The sequence below is a fragment of the Anomaloglossus baeobatrachus genome, chromosome 6, assembly GCF_048569485.1.
Source record: "Anomaloglossus baeobatrachus isolate aAnoBae1 chromosome 6, aAnoBae1.hap1, whole genome shotgun sequence".
NCBI classification, from domain to species: Eukaryota; Metazoa; Chordata; class Amphibia; order Anura; family Aromobatidae; genus Anomaloglossus; species Anomaloglossus baeobatrachus.
In genome coordinates, this window is record NC_134358.1 from 220,578,065 (window position 1) to 220,595,807 (window position 17,743).

A 17,743-nucleotide genomic window follows, 5' to 3' on the forward strand; every position below is an offset into this window, starting at 1 on the left:
AAAATGCAGAAAAAGAAAAAATGTTCCACACTTTACTTTATCTGACTTATTTTTAAAAAAGAATATATCCTTTTTTCGTTTCAAGCTGTCACTCCGTGTAAGAGGAACACACTGAGTGTATACTGTAAAGGTGAACAATTATATATTTAAAAATAAAGTTCTCTGTATGGCATATATGGCATATTTACTGTGATCAATTGATCAAGGGACCATTTTTTTCAGCTTTCTGACTGCTTAAAAGGGTTTATCCTATTGATAGATTCCCTTTATAAGATATATTCGGGATGTTAAAAAAAGTGCCTTAGCATTAACAGCCAGGTAGTTACTACCTACTTGCCTGTTGTGCTTGGTGCTGCTCTTTGTGGGCACTGCTCCTGCCAGCTAGTCAGCTGCTCCTGCTGTCGTCGCATCAACAGATCGGCAGCTTCTTGATTGACAGCCCGCTCCCCCCGTTTGGCTGCAGGGAGCCGGCTATCAATCAGCATGACGTCGGCTGTCCCGCCCGTCTACAGAGCAGAGTGGAAAAGAAGCCTCCGCTCTGGTGATGAAGTCATTGTATCGCCGGCATCAGCGGTTTATGACTGCTTTGTGCCAGCAAAGAATGGCGGCAGCGAACACAACAGGCAGGTAGGTAGCAACTACCTGCCTGTTAGTTCTTACATATGTTATTTTTTTTTAGTCCCGGATATACCCTTTAACCGCTTAACAACCGGGGCGGAAATATTACGTCCTAGCAGTCATAGTGGAAATCCCCGTGGGCTGCTGCAAGCAGCCTGCGGCGATCAGCGCACGTGTCAGCTGAATTGTACAGCTGACATATGTGCCTGCCAGGCACGAGTGGAATCGCGTTCTGCCAGTGCCTTTTAACTACATAAATGGCGTTGTCAAGATGTGACAGCACCATGTTAACGGTGATCGCGGTAGATCTGTACTCACAGGCCGATACCGGAAGTCACATGACATGATCACGTGGATCCAGTGATTGTCATGGTAGCACATGGTCATGTGATGACTCCTGTAACTCCCATGACTCAGGTCCTGTAAGAAACAGCCGAGCGCTGGCTGTTACAAAATACGATCATTTCTTCCGGTCTGAGCGATGCTGCTCTGATCAGGAGAAATTAATGAGCGATCAGACAGCTGATCCTTATTGTTAGTATCCCTAGGGATACTAACAAAATTAAAAAACAGTTTAAAAATTTTTTTTTTGGAAAAATTAAAAAATTAAAAAAACCTAAAAGTTCAAATACTAACATTGTAAGTAAACAAAAACAACCTGTGAGCTAAAGCTACTTTCACACATCAGTTTTATGGCATCAGACACAATCCAGCGTGTGCCTAATGCAACGGATCCGTCGCAGAATATGCAAAAACGGATGTGCCAGATCCTTTTTTGACGGATCCAGTATACCTGATCTGTCAAAAAACTGATCTAGCGCATCCGTTTCTTTGCATCCGTTTCCTCCGTTTTTTTACCGGATCCGTTTTTTACAATAAATTGGAGCATGCTCAGTTTAAAAAAACGGATCCGGCGGCAGCATCCGTTTTTTGACGCATTACGCCAGATCTGCCGTCCACAGGCTTCCACTGTAGCTAACGTTATATCGCGCCGTATCCGGCGCGATGCGGTTTTTAGTCAGAGACAAAAACGTTCCAAGAGACATTCCATCCGGCCGCCGCATTAGCCAATTACGCCGGATCTGAAAAAAGCCGGATGCAACGCAAGGCCATCCAGCACAATCCGGCGCTAATACAAATCAATGGGGATAAAACGGATCTGGCGCCGGATCAGTTTTATCCGTTTTTTTTCCGGATTGTGCCTGATGGAAAAAAAATGATGTGTGAAAGTAGCCTAGTATCCAGGGCTGAATGTTCTGTTTTAATTCTTGCAGAATGTTGTCTTTACATTACATTGCAGAAACCTGCTGACAGAGTCCCTTTAAGGCATTTCCAGTGGATAAGTAAAAAAGCTGAAGATGGGAATAGACCTTTAAAGAGGACATGTCACTTGTTCAAACAATAACTTAAATACTTTATATAAATCCGTGAACTCTCCTGATTGCAGTTTTTTCCATTTTGCGTTGCATCATTTTATTACAAAGATATTCACATTTGTTACTTTTGGAGAACAGTATGTGAAATCTCTGCCTGCAGTCCAAATGAGCATTTCTTCAAATTCTTCTCCCAGACTCTGCAGCTGAACTAGCAGGTAAGGCGGGCTTCACATCAGCGGTATTCTGCCGCAATGTCGGATCCAGCACAAATGCGGTACAGTTCAATACAGTTCAATGGAATCGTGGCAAGATAAGTTCACATGTGGTCACATGCGGCCTAAGGCACTGCGGAGCTGTGATTTGCAGCATCTGGGAGGGAGGAGTGAAAGCGCATACCACCAGAGAAGACAAATGAAGAAAAGCTCAAAAGCAACAAATGTGAATATGTCTACAAAGGAGTGAAGCAATACAAAAAGTAAAAGAGCATAAGGCAAGCTCAGAGCTTTGTACAAGCAATTTAACAAAATTTTAAGCAAGTGACAGGTCGTCTTGGGAGAATATTTGGGGAATCAAAAATAATGTCCCTATCTAGCTACATTACCACCAATGATAACAGCTGATTGTCAGACTGTTGATAGCAGAAAACAGCATTAGGTTCAAACAGTCTTATGTGTTAAGCAATGAAAGGTGCACAAATGAGATGGTTGGTTTAAGGCTATGGGTGGCTTTACACGCTACGATATCGCTAAAGCGATCTTGTTGGGGTCACGGAATTTGTGACGCACATCCGGACGCATTAGCGATGTCGTTGTGTGTGAAACCTATGAGCAATTTTGAATCGTTGCAAAAACGCTCAAAATCGCTCATCGGTGACATGCCCCCCTATTCCCAATTATCGTTGCTGCTGCAGTAACGATGTTGTTTGTCGTTCCTGCGGCAGCACACATCGCTATGTGTGACGCCGCTGGAACGACAAACGTCCACCGGAAAAGAAGGAAGGAAGGAGGTGGGTGGCATGTTCCGGCCGCTCATCTCCTCCCCTCCTTTTCTATTGGGCAGCGGTTCAGTGACGCTGCTGTGACGTCGTTGTGACGCTGAACGAACCGCCCCCTTAGAAAGGAGGCGATTCGCCGGTCACAGCGACGTCGCAGAGCAAGTATGTGCGTGTGACGCTGCCGTAGCGATAATGTTCATTACGGCAGCGATCACCACATATCGGCCGTGCGATGGGGGCGGGTGCAATCACGCTCGACATCGCTAGCAAATGCTAGCGATGTCGCAGCGTGTAAAGCACCCCTATGTCCGCATGCTGCATTCTGGCTTGACAACTAAACTGCACACTTTTGACAAATGTAAACACTGCATTTGAAAAAAAGAACGTGGTCAGCGGGGACACTGCGTTGGACAGTGCTTTTTCAGATTGAGAAGTCAATGGGTGGAAAATGTTCACAAAACGCAATGAAGAAGTGACATGCTGGGTTTTTTGGGCAATGATTTTGACAAATATTTGTCAAACAAAACGCTGACAAAAAAACTGCAACGTGCCCATGGAAATTCTGATTTATCATAGACTTTGCTGGGAAGCAGAACCCATGCATTTTTTCGATGACACAGTGCAGTTTGAAATGCGACCAAAATGCAAGAAAAAAAAGTAACTTATGGACAGACCCTTAATGTCCCCAGTTTTAGGCCATGGTACCCTGACCAACACAGGCAAGGACTGTTTTCTGCCTAACAACTTAAACTTTACAAACCTTATTAGCTGCAAACAATGGCATTTATCTTGGCAATTATTATATATAGTTAAGGGGTTTGTGAGTTTCAGTGTATAATACAGAGGGTTGATCATTACATTATATTGTAAAGTAATTCAGTGGTTACAGTTTATTGCCACGGGTGCTTGGTGGTTACAGTCTATTAGCACAGATGACACAAAAATTAAAAGTAACTAAAAAATGCAAGGCATATAGCAAGCTCAGTTAGAACCCATAATCTGGTCACATTCATGTGGCGGTGATGAGAATTGTGCACATTACATAACACATTAACATTACATAAGAGTTTGGATACACCTGTTCATGCTGTTGATTTCATCTGAAAACAGCAAAGCCATGAAAGAGCACATATTAAGGCTTCTGCCACACTCACGTGAAATTCACGCACGTGCCGAGAGACACGTATTTTCCCTGCGTGTTGCGTGCAGGTAAGTACGTGTCTCTGGTACGTGCGTGACACGTGTGTTCTACGTGTGCTATCCGCGATAGCACACGTAGAACCGGTAATTATCATACTCACCTGGTCCTTCCTGCTGTCCGCGCTGCTGTCCGTGGTGCTGATCCTCGGTCTCCAGCCCTCCCGTCTCCCCGCTGCTGCTGCTGCCAGGCAGTGAAGTGAATATTCAATGAGAATAATGAGCGGCGGTCGGCAGCAAGAGGCAGCAGCGGCAGAGACAGGAGGGCTGGAGAAGGTGAGTTAATGTTTTTTTTTTTTTTCACTGACATGTGTGTTTTCTCTGGCGCGTGTCACACGGGACCGCATCCACACTACACCCGTGTGGTACGGGTGCGGGCCGCGTGACACCCGTGCTGCGGGAGAAAACACTGACATGTCAGCGCTTTGAAAAACGCACACACGTACAAACGCACACGTTCCGTGTGGTTTTACGTGTGTGTGCCTGCTACAATAGGGTAGCATTGGTTAACGTGTCTCCGCAGCTTCATCAAGTAGTCACCTGGAATGGCTTCCAATAAACATTGTCAAGGGCTCATTTGTGGAATCCCCTGACTTCAGAAAGTGTTTGTGGCCATCAGATATTTTGCTGAGGCGGTGTTTGTACATAGTTCCATACAATGCTGAGCTCTATTCCACAATACTTGTAAGCTAGAATAGGGCAAAAAAACACTCAATTTAGTAGGGAGAAACAACAGTCCATCCTTATTTTAACACATGAAAGTCAGGCAAGCTGGAAAATTTCTAGAACCTTAAAGGTTTATCAAGTTCAATCATGAGAAACATCAATTGCTATGATGAAATTGGCTCTGATAGAACCACCTTAGAAAAAGATAGCCAAGAATTACATCATCTGCAGAGGATAAGTTCAACAGAGATACCAGACTCATAAAATCAAAATTGGCAGAACTTCAGATAACAGTCTTCATAAATGATGCACAGGCATCAAGTAGAAGATACATCTCAGCAGTAACTACCCAGAGGAGCAGGAACTTATTGTCAAATTGCTACAAAGAAGCCACCAATGAGGATTGCAAACAAGAGGAGAGTTATTTGACCCAAGCAACACAAGGACTAGACATTGGATAAGTGAAAAGCTGTAGTGGTCTGATTTTTCGTACCAACTGCTGTGTCTTTGTGAGAAGCAAAAAGGTGAGCTGATACGATCTACATATGTTGTGCCCACTGTGAAGCATGTAGGGGAAGGTGTGATGGTGTAGGGGTGTTTAGGTAATGACAATGTTGGTGATTTATTTCACATTCAAGGCACACATTCTCAACATGTATACCACAGAATTCTGCAACGACATGCCATCCAATCTGGTTTTCATTTAGAGGGACCATTATTTGTGTTGCATCAGGAAAATGACTCAAAACACACCTCCAAAATATGTAAGGGCTATGTTACCAAGACGAAGAGGAATTAACTGCTGTGTAATATCATATGGCCCCCACAATCACCTAACCTCAACCCAATTGAGATAATTTGGGAAGAATTGGATGACAGAGTGAAGTCAAAGCAGCCAGCAAGTGTTTAGCACACCTGGAAATGCATTCAAGACTGTTAGAAAGGAATTCCAGGTGATATACCTAATGAAGCTGTTTGGCAGAATGACAGGGGGTGAAAGCTGTCATCGGAGTAAAAGGGGGTGATTTGAGGAATCTAAGTTGTAAAAAATATTCTACCTTGTTTCATGCATTTCTTTACTCCTTTTTTTCTATGTGTTCTTTTGTGTTTTCAATCTGAATCTACAATTCTCACAATCCATAAGAAAAAAATAGCGAAAACATCTGTATGAACAGGTGTGTTCAAACGTTTCATTGGAACTGAAGTTTTATATAACACTTATAAACTATTAATAATTCAAATGATAATTTTCTCAAATCAGACAATACCAGTCTAGTTTGCACTCCCTGCAAATGTAAATTCACAGGCCAGCAAGGGAAAAATTGTTTGAAAATTAAGGTGATTTTTATATACTTTCGATCACTGAACACAGTAAAAATATTGAAAAATTCTATCATGTACAGTTTTTTTCAGAAACACTGACTCCATAGGCTTCCAAAAGAATAGGATTCTGTGGATTCAAAAAGGAATTCCTTCCATGTTTTTGTCAAGACTGTGATTTAGTGTATTGTAGTGACTTTCCTGGGCTGATAGAAAAACGTAACATTGAGCACAATTTGAGCGAGTGGAGACTGTATTGTTTCATCCAAAAAAAAAGTCTGAAAGCTGTGCTATTGCACAATGGCAGCAAGTAGCTTTAGGGCCTGTAGGGCATTCTGTGGACTTGAAGGAAAGCTATGAGAATTTAGACTTAAAGGCCACTTTACACGCTGCGACAACGCTCAAGCGATCTCGTTGGGGATCACGAAATTTGTGACACACATCCAGTCGCTTTAGCGATGCCGTTACGTGTGACACCTTTGAACGATTTTGCATCATTGCAAAAACGCGCAAAATCGCTCATCGGTGACATGGGGGACCATTCTCGAACATCGTTGCTGCAGCAGTAACGATGTTGTTCCTCATTCCTGCGGCAGCACACATGGGTACGTGTGACACCACAGGAACGAGGAACCTCTCCTTACCTGCCTCCCACCCGCAATGCGGAAGGAAGAAGGTGGGCGGGATGTTCGTCCTGCTCATCTCCACCCCTAAGCCTTCTATTGGGCGGAGGTTCAGTGACGCTGCTGTAATGTCGCTGTGACGCTGAACGAACCGTCCCCTTAGAAAGGAGGCGGTTTGCTGGTCACAGCGACGTCGCAGGGCAGGCAAGTAGTGTGACAGGTCTGGGCGATGTTGTGCACCACGGGCAGCGATTTGCCCATGTCGCACAACCGATGGGGGCGGGTACCCACGCTAGCGATATCGGTCACTATATTGCTGCGTGTAAAGCAGCCTTTACTCTCAAGAAACTTAACTACGAGGATCAAGGATGATCAATATGTGGTAATCTGAAAGTTCTCTTTTTGCTCCTTTGGCAGCAAGGAGGATATACAAAGTACACATGGTTTTTGTGTGAATGGGACAGCCAACATAGGACTCATCACTGGAGCCAAAAAAGTTGGCCAACAAGAACATATTTGCAACCTAAACTCAAGAACATAGTTGTGGAAGGTTTAGTTGATCCCACTAAAGTTCTCCTGCCACCACTCCACATTAAGCTTGGACTGATGAAGCAGTTTGTGAAAGCACTACCAGAAGGCGAGACTATAATGCACCTGTGTACAAAGTTTCAGGGACTGTCTGAAGCAAAATTGAAGGAAGGCATTTTTCTAGTCAGGATATTTGGAAACTCAAGAAGGATGACGTGTTTGAACTAAAATGAAAGCTGTTGTAAAAAAAGGATTGGTATTCTTTTAAAGAAGTCATGAAGAAATTTCTTGGTACCAAGTAAGATTCAAAATGTAAGTCCATCTTGGAGAACATGCTGAAATATTTCAAAGCCTTGGGTTGTCTGATAAATTTGAAGTTAAATTTTTTACATTCCCATTTGGACTACTTTCCTGAAAACCTTGGTGCTGTTAATGAAGAGCAAGGAAAAAGATTTCATCAGGGTATCATGGAGATGGAACGATACCAAGAGAGATGGAACGTGAGCATAATGGTGGACTACTGCTGGATGTGTCACATAGAAGATCCACAGGCCTTCTATATGAGAAAAGGTGTCAAGAGAAGCTTTGAAGAGAAAAAGAAAAGGCACAACAATTAATTTCCAATAAAGTTGCAAAGTGAATGTTCAATAAATGTATACTGTATATTTATATATAATATTGTGTATATTTTTGGCTACAATAAAGATTTTTCTTGTTTATATCGCTTGTATGTAATTTCACATGCGTTTTGTGCAAAATCCAAAGTGATGGTTAAAAATATAAGTGTTTTTTTTTTCTTTTTTAAATCAGGGCATAAAATGATACAAGAATCAGTCATTGGATTTGAAACAATTCTCATAAACCCAAAGTTTGCATACTTGTGAGCTGATTTTGCTGGGAAAGCAGCATCAAGCCAATTTTTTCCTGCAGCGGCAGTATCACATAACCATACACGTAACACATGAACAGATTATAGAGGATCGGTCCTCAGATCAAAGTAGACAGATTTTGCACTTATTTTATTTCTACTGCTCCCCTGAATATACTGTTTAAAAAAAACCTGTCACAGACATATCGGCATTTTCATTTACTGCTCATTTTTATGATCTTTAAAAACAAAAAAAAGTTGACTACTTAGAGGAGCTGAAAGAAAAAAACGAGCAAAAACGAACCACTTTTGACCTGGTAGCAGAACCTCTTTAAGGCCTCTTTCACACGTCAGTATTTTGCATCAGTGTTTCGTCAGTGTGTCATCAGTATTTGGAAGCCAAAACCAGGAGTGGAACTTACTAGAGCAACTATAATTGAAAGACTGACACGTGTTCTGTGTTTTGGAGACACTCCTGGTTTTGGCATCCAAATACTGATGACACACTGATGAAACACTGATGCAAAATACTGACGTGTGAAACAGGCCTAAGACAGTATCAAAGGATTGATCAGAGGGCTCTTTAGCCCTAACGGGCCTGATAACGTAGAATCCAACTTAAAGGGAACATGTCAGGTGCAATATGCACCCAGAAACACGAGCAGTTATGGTTACAAATTTCTAATCCTCGCCTAACTGTTCCAGCTACTGGTTTATATAAAGAGATCTTTGGAAAAGTATTTTTAAAGATCACTTATGATATGCTAATGAGCGCAGGGACTAGATGCAAGGGTGTTAGTTCCGCCAACGAGTCCACCATGTTAGTGTACCGCCCCGCGCTCGGCTGCAGCCAAGCCTTTCGGGTCCGGGCTCGTTTGGTGGGTGGCTCGAGCGCCTCCGGACCCGGGGGTCACGTCGCTCTGCAAGTGGTTGCTGGCGATCTCCATGGGGGTGGTTAGTTAGGAGCCGTGTTTGAGTTCGTGACGCCACCAACGAGACGTGGTGAAGGTGTAGACACCACCGCTGCAGTTACGGGGCACCCGGGGGAGATGGTAGTGCAGTAAGATGTTAACCCCTCCGTGGGCAGGGATGGTGGCCCGCTAGGGGAGAATAGTGGTTGGGCGGTGCAGGGTGGTGCGCGGCCGGATGGCACTGTTGGAATCACGATTACTGACACACTCAAGTCTCTGATGAACAAAGTTGATGGTGGTCGGTGCCCGTAGCCGGCTGTGTCTTGTCCCCCACCCGGGTTGGTGGTCTTGGCCTTTTTCCTGCACCTCTTTATGTGTGTGTAGACTGCCTGTGCCTTAGCAGCGGGAGTCCACTCCCCGGCCGTGTATGTACCGGTGGAGTCCGTTTGCCCGCAGGCACTGGCCCGTGGGATCTCTGTGCCTGTGCGGTGGCTTTCTATCCCCCTCGGTGGGCTGTTGCCTTCTTTCGGGTCTTGGGATGGAAAAGCACCTAAGGTCCAGACCTCAATCAGTGAATTTGACGTGGTCCAGTGGCTTCTGGGCCTCGTTCTGGGTCTGAGTACCCCTCCTGTGCTCCGGTTTCCAGTCAGTTCCCCGGTTCGGTACCAGCGGGCCACTACCCTGTCCAGGTCCCTTACGGTTCCACCTGGCCATCTTCCCGGCTCCTGCAGGCCAGGCCACCACCTGCCTCCTAGCCAAGGTGTGCGGGCTACTACCCTCACATCTGTCAGTTTTCGCTGCAGACCTGTCACCACAGGCCTGCTGCACTCTCCTTCTCTACAAACTGATCTGCCTTGTGTGTCCTGCCTCAGGCCCTCTGGACTCCTCGGTGGGTGTGGCCAAATGCCTGACTCCGCCCCCTGGTGTGACCATCAAGCTCTGAGGGAGGTGACTAGGTTTTAATGTGGTTGGCTGTTGTTACCTTTTTAGGAGGATGGGTGTTATGCAAGGGCCTACCTGTGAATACCTGGCTAGTCCAGGGCGTCACATTAGTATGTTAGCATGCCCAGAGGGTTGTGCTTACATGCTATTCAATGCGCATTGCCCAGTGTCACGATCAGTAACAAGCATATCTGTGTCCATTGTTATCGCTTCAGAACGCTAGTTTTAGGGTTAGTACGCATGATCAGACGTCCCAGCACTTCCGGTCATGCGCACTATGAAGGCAGGTGTACACGTCCTGGCTTCAGAGAGGTCTAGTGCGCATGACCGGAAGTGCCCGGACTTCTGATCATGTGCACTCACGTTAAACCCAGTGTTCTGAAGTGGTGACAAAAGACACAGGTACTGTACGCGCATCATCGCTGATGACACTGGGTATTGAATAGCATGTTAGCATGCCCCTGTCGGTGTGCTAACATGCAAATGTGACGCCCCTGTACTATTCAGGGCATCTCAGGGTACTGCACTTCCTATTCTTGGTGCAGTATTCAACCCCTCATGATTCTGGGTTCCCAACCTATGGTACTGCCTCATTCGGCATCCAAAATCCCAACCACACCTCACACCACACCCTGTCAGGCACACCAGGGGGCTGCCTAGCTGGAATAGGGCCGCCCACCTAGGGGTCAGGACGATTGGTAGGAGGGAAGTAGTCAGTGAAGTTGTAGCCCTCAAGAAGTGAGGAGCTGGGGAGTGGTGGCTCCCTGTTTTGTGGCAGGTTGGGTCGCAGATGGTGGTCTGGGCTGGAGCAGTCGGAGACCCGGTCGCAGGGTATTGAGGCTGGGTGCCTAGACCTGGTCTTGGAGGACGGGAGGCATCTGAGTCTAATAACCGGTCAGGGACCGGAAACACGGCAGAGTACAGGACCTTAGGTCGGGGAGTAGCTTCAGTCAACCCGGCAACTAACCTGAGGAGGATAGTGACTTTATGGACTATCTCCAAGAAGCTCAGAGATCAGGAGCACTAGTGCAACGAGGAGGATAGGACTTTCCAACCCATGCAGCACACAGAAATCCCAAGCATGAGTCCTTGAGAGCACAGCTCCACTACCAACAAGGAGGGAGCGGGGCCTGGACAGCTTTAAGCCAACAGGCCACCAGAAGACTTTGAATTTGTGCACGGAGGCAAGCTTCGGATCACTCGGCAGTACTATAGGGGACGGATACCCGGACGGGCTCCCCAAGAGGGCAGCGGTACCTAGAGACTTGGTTTACCTTGTTGTCAGAGCCTGCTTTGTGGTTGCACCATCACTGATGCTGCCTGAGTGAGTACATGAGCCTCCCCTGCTTCCAACCGGCCCTGCGCACCCCAGTTCCCCCATCATTCAGAGTCCCGTGGCCTCCCCTACCCATGGAGGGAACGTCATCTGGCTGCCCCACTTCATCTTTCCCGGGTACTCCCATCGGCAGCGGCGGTACTCCCTTACCGCGAACCACGGGTGGCGTCACAAACTCTTATCTCCTGTAAATAGCCCCCCCTTTTACATTTGAGTGGCCGCGAGCCCCCGGGTCCGGAGACCCTCGAACCACAGTAGCAACCCTGGATCCGAGTGGTTTAACCGCTGCAGGGGGTGGACTGGTCAGGGGAAACTAACATCCTTGTGACTAGTCCCTGGCCTCATTAGCATATCATAAAGGATCTTTGGAAATTTGTTTTCTTAAGATCCCTTTATCTATGATACTATATACAGGGATGGTTAGGCACCCAGAACTGCTTGTGGTTCTGAGTGCATATTGCACCTGACAGGTTCATTTTAAATAGAAGGGGGTAGAGATGAGCAAATGTTTGTGCCTCATTTATAATGTTCCTTTAATTAAACCTATAAAGATTATATTGTACTAATGTGGATAATAATTGTTTTACTAAATCACTTGCATCAATGATTTAGCTCTGAATAGGAAAATGGTCTATTCTATCTTCTACATTTCCATCTAAATTAGGGAAGGAAGGGTTTAAAACTCACATTATATTCTACAGTGTGGTTCCTACAGTGAAGAAGGTAAGCCAGGAGGCAGCACAAACCCCAGCCAGTCCATTCTCCAATTCAGATCAAAGTCCGTAATGACAGTGAGTTAGGAAAATGACCTTTGTACTTATTTCTGAACTACAATGGTTTCTTTTACCTACAACTGGATGAAAAGTTTAGGTTTTGTTAAAGCGTTATCTCGTACCGTCCAGATCCTAATTTCTGAGTCAAAAATGAACAGTGCCATTGACATTATGATTTCCACATACAGACACCTGGCGAAACATATGCTCAATCAGGAGGTATTGTGCACATATCCTACTCTAATGAACAGAACACGTGTACGATACTTTTGCTTATGTTTAGGCATGAGCGCAGATAGCAACATCATCCATACCGCTCACTTTCAATGTTAAAGTGAGTGTCTTTGGGCAGCACCATATAACTCCTTCATTTTGGTAAGCAATTAGGATGCATTGGTGAATAGATTCAAGAAGATATTAAATTAGGTTTTTGTGAATTTATGGAAATATCAGATTAATAAATTTTACCAAATAAAAAAAAGTAATACAGGCAATTAATACATGGTAAAACTCAATGGGAAAGACAGTTGGAGTTCTTATTTTATTTTAACCTGTATCCATTTGCTTAGAGCTACATACAACACTTATATAACTCGAACAATGGGCTTTATTTTAATGTTTACTAGGGATAAAAATAAACTGGCACAGTTACAGCATTTTGCTTTCTAGACTCGGTAAGATCATTGATCTGTATGCCATGAGTGTCACATCTCGTGGCTGGGAACCAGATGAGCCACAGAGCTAAAATGCAAGATGACATAAATTCAAGAAGGTGATGTTGTGGAAGGATTTCATTAAGGAAAGAAAGTAAGAGTTTGGCAGTTACTGTTGCTAAAACATGAATGCGTGTGCATTCTCTTATCGAAAAATGTGAGGACAATCATGACAAACACTGCTTTTCTTTAAATGTTAAATATACTCCAGTTCTCATCACACCATACAAAGTACTAACAAGTAACAACATATACAAATAAAAGCTACAGTAAGTGAAAGCAGCTAATGTATTTTGACTTTAAATAAACTTATGTGTGAAAATAAAATTCTTATAACTAACAAAAAGGGATGAGCGAACCTGAACGATAAAATTTGGGGTTTGTACCGGACAACGGGTGTCCAGCTCTAAAACTCAAACATTTAAAAAAAAAATCAGTGTCCGAGTGCTGTATGTATGCTATTAAAGTTTGTTGAAAGGCTGCTGCGCAGCCAATCAACAAGCTTTATTACATGCTGAACATGTGTATACGCTGCTGGGTTCAAGCCTATTTTTGATAACCAGCGCAGGTAAAGCAGACAACTGTGGGCTGCAACCCTTAGCTGTCTGCTTTATCTTGACTGATTCCCAACCAAAAATAGAGAGGATCCCACACAATTTTTTTTAATTAGTTAAATAATTTTATAGAACGGCATGGGCTCTGCCCTATTTTTGATAACCAGCTAAGATTAAGCAGACAGATGGGAGCTGGTATTATCATGCTAGGAAGGCCCATAGTTATTTTGCCCTTCCCAGTCTAAAAATAGCAGCCCACAACCACCCCAGAAGTGGCACATACATTAAATGTGCCAATGCTGGCGCTTTGCCCGACTCTTCCCAATTACCCTGGTGTGGTGTCAATCGGAGTAATACTTTTGGGATGATGTCTGCTGTGAATTGACAGCTGGCATCAAGCCCAGGAGTTAGTATTGGATAGGCATCTATCAGACTCCTCCTAAATAACCCTGCAAGTGTAGAGTTAAAAAAAAACCACACACACGGACAAAATAGTTTAATTGAATAAGAGATCCCCACACTTTACCTCGTTAACAAATTTATTAATTAAAAAGAAATTCTCAAATTCACGAGCATGAAAAATTTCATGCCTGCCACTGACCAGCAGTAACCTACGGATCCTCGTTCTGAGAATGTTATCAGACCGAGGCTCCATAAGACAACATGGGAAATGTGGGACATTACACCATTGGATTACGTCGGAACTTCAAGGATTTCTTTTTAATTAATAAACTGGTGAATGAGGGAGTGTGGGGTGTCTTCACTAAAATAAACTTTTTTCTGAGTGTGTGTTTTTTAATCCATTAGGAATGGAGGTGTCTGAAAGATGCCTTTTCATTATGAACCCCTGAGCTTGATGATAGCTGTCAATTCAAAACTGATATCAACCCCAAATGTACTACCCCATTTGCCAACGCATCAGGGCAATTGAGAAAAGCTGGATAAAGCATTATTTTTAGGTTGGAAGGGGCCAAATAACTATGGGCATTCCCACCATGATAAAACCAGTCACCAGCTGTCTGCTTTACCTTGGCAGGTTATCAACAAGAGGGCAGAACCCAGACCGTGTTTTAAAAATTATTTATTTAAATAGTTTAATAAATCAGAGTGGGGTCCCCTCTATTTTTGATCCACATAGAAGAAGAATGAGACCGCACCAATGCTGATATTTTTTATCCGGTAATTCTTTATTCCATATGCAAGGTTAAAAGGTGTTTGGCAGTCAGCGGGTGGAGGAGACCTGGATGCGGCCCCTCGCTGCGGACATTACCTCTGTGTCCTTTTTCTGGTTGCACTCCACAAAGAAAGAAGCCGCATCAGATCGACCTGCTTGAACACCTGTGGTATTAACCGAAGACATGCTGGTGCTATCCATGTTATCCGTATTATCCATCATAACGCCCGTTACCCAAGTCCAATCCACTTGTATATGCAAAGGTAATAGCCGAGTGTGCAAAGGACTCCAAAGGGTAAGATTAATGGTAGAGATCCAAAGAGAAGCGCAGTCCTGCACTACATGTGCGTACCTGTCAAACTTGGGCTCACTCGTAGATAGGGAAAATACAGCACCGGTTGTCAAAGCGGATTCCGGATCAGCATGCAGGTCACAGTAGTAGCAGCAAGTCCCAACGATCTACATAGAAGAAGAATGAGACCGCACCAATGCTGATATTTTTTAATAAATTAAATTTAATTTTTTGTAAAAAATATCAGCATTGATGCGGTCTCATTCTTCTTCTATGTGGATCGTTGGGACTTGCTGCTCCTACTGTGACCTGCACGCTGATCCGGAATCCGCTTTGACAACCGGTGCTGTGTTTTCCCTATCTACGAGTGAGCCCAAGTTTGACAGGTACGCACGTGTAGTGCAGGACTGCGCTTCTCTTTGGATCTCTCCCCTCTATTTTTGATAACCTGCAAAGAAAAGCTGACAGCCGAGAGCTGAAGCCCGCAGTTGTCTGCTTTACCTTTACCTGCGCTGGTTATCAAAAATAGGCGTGAGCCCATGTCATTTTATTGTAATGTATTCTATATCCACATTTGATTGAAGGGCAGCTTTGAAGTTTGGAAAGCTCACACATGTACCATATCTGGCCCATGTGCTCAACTTAGTGGTTCAGCAGTTTCTGAAAGCCTACCCAGATTTGCCTGAGCTATTTGTGAAGGTATGCCCATTTTCGCAAGTCTGGCAGTGCTGCAGCAGGGCTAGTAAAATGGTGCAACACCAAGAGTCCCTAGTCAAACAATTAGTACAAAATTCCCATCTGACAACGCTGGTGGCAAAGGTCATAGTTCCTTGGGCAACCAAGGAGAGACAAGTCAGACACATACCAGCTCTAACAAAGGCAGGAGAACACTATCATAGGTCTGGGACAGTTTTATTAGACCCTCCCTGCACCCAGGCCCTAATGTGCAAGGTAGTCTGACAAGAAGGGAAAAGTTCTGGAAGATGTTGAAGGTGAATCTAGCTGACCATATCAGCATCCCCCGTGATTCCTCTGTGCTGTACAACTATTGGATATCCTAGCTGGATACATGGCATGAACTATCCCTCTGTGCCTTAGAGGTGCTGGCCTACCCTGCCACTAGCTGTTTGCCAGGATGGGATATTATTGCACCGGGGAATAATAACTGAAAATGCTGACAGGCTGACTCTTATCAAAATGAACAAGGCCTGGATTGGCCAGACTGCTCAACCCCACCACATGTCAGCAGCGGAACCTAAAGCCAATTCAAATGTTAGTTTTTTTTCTGTTGTATTCCCATGCCCTTTTCCAACTCAAAATAGAGTATAAGGTTCATGTTTCTGTGTCGCCCTGGGCAAGCCAGGGGACACAGGTAACAACACACACGCACCCCACATTCCCTGCAGGTACACCAGCTAACCCACAAATCCTTGATGCCTTCCTCCAGAGGCTGATGATTCACACCAGGGGGTGGGCCAGGCGGTTGGCTCCGCCCACCAAGGAGGTCACAGCTCTGGAGGCGGGAGAAACCAGGCAGTCCAGTGAGGGACATGAAGGAGTAAACAACAGAGTGTAGCTCAGGAGGGAGCTAGAGTGAAGTGAAACAGCAGTGGAAGTGACAGAAAGCCTGAAGTTGGTCTGTGGCTGTGTGACCCCCGGGATCCCCATATTGAGCAGCGGTGGTGAAATCACCACAACCGTGGGTGGCGTCACGGACAATAAACAATCTCCCAACCAAAATCCCCTTTTCACTCACGGGCGAGGAGTGTCGCTCGAGAAACCCCGGGATCCGGCCCACAGCTCGAGCCACCACTGAGCAGCTGCCGGACCTGAGTAGAAGGGGTGAGCGCGGTGTGCTGACACCCTCCTCCCCGCCCGCGACATTTCTCCTCTGTCTAGAATGTTAAAAACAAGGTCTTATAGCAGGAGTGGACCCAGACAGAAGAGGGCAACTATGTAAAACAATATATTGGCCCTTTATAGCCCAATAGCTCATCATAATACACAATTCCACCTGCTTTGAGGCAGTAGTGGGCCCCTTACCTCTTGGGCACCAATAGTATGTTCTATGGGCCTCTTCTTACCTGTGTGAAGCTTTCCTGTTGCCAGCCACATTATGTCAGGTTTGGAGTCTTCTGTTTCTACGGCTCTGAAGGGTAAGAGAATTCACCACTTAACTTTAATATTTATCAAGGCCAAAGTGACATACGCATAGCATTTTATCTGCAATACTGGACGTTTTATTGCTATAAGTGCCTGAATACATGCTGCTTTTCTATGTTAAAACAGTGCAAAATGGATTACCTTCCTCTACTCAGCCACATCTTTGCAGCGCATATTCTGCAAATTGCAAAATAACACACAGGGCATGACCAGTTGTTTTACAAGAAGCAAATTACATTTTTTTTTTGTTTTATCATTTACAATATAACAGATCTCTTGTAACCCAACAAAGTAAAAGTGGTTTAATGTGCTTTGTTATTTTTTTTCCCACTTTTATGGTGTCAGGAAGGGTAAAAAAAACAGTTAATGATTAGCTTAAAAAGTACATGCCCTTTTCATAGTGAGGTGCATATTTCAGGATGACATTTTAAGCAACAACACAAGCTAAAACACAAAGATGTTATACTTTATGACTGATAAGATAAGCAAATCACCTTGTATATATATATGAGGACAAAAAAAGATAAAAGTATCTGAAACAGGAAATGTCATGTAGAAGAGAAAGTGGGGTTGGCGAACAAATTACATCCTGCCAGAAAGATGCGCAATTTTGGGTCAAATATGCACTATGCCAATTTCCATACATTAGAGGCCAATACACTTTTCTGGGGTTGACCATTGCCCACCCTCCTAAA

The 17,743-nt window shown here is 44.5% G+C and overlaps 1 long non-coding RNA gene across 7 annotated transcripts in view; it reads right to left on the minus strand.

Annotated features, from left to right (window-relative positions):
• The window catches only part of LOC142244232 (uncharacterized), a 332,530-nt gene that overhangs the window by 140,088 nt on the left and 174,699 nt on the right, over positions 1–17,743 (minus strand). For 5 of the 7 annotated variants that reach the window (XR_012724479.1, XR_012724478.1, XR_012724481.1 and 2 more), the window contains one exon: positions 16,970–17,034. The exons of the other annotated variants lie outside the window; for them this stretch is intronic. This is a non-coding gene — a long non-coding RNA (uncharacterized LOC142244232). The remainder of the gene's footprint in view (positions 1–16,969; positions 17,035–17,743) is intronic. 7 annotated transcript variants of the gene reach the window in all.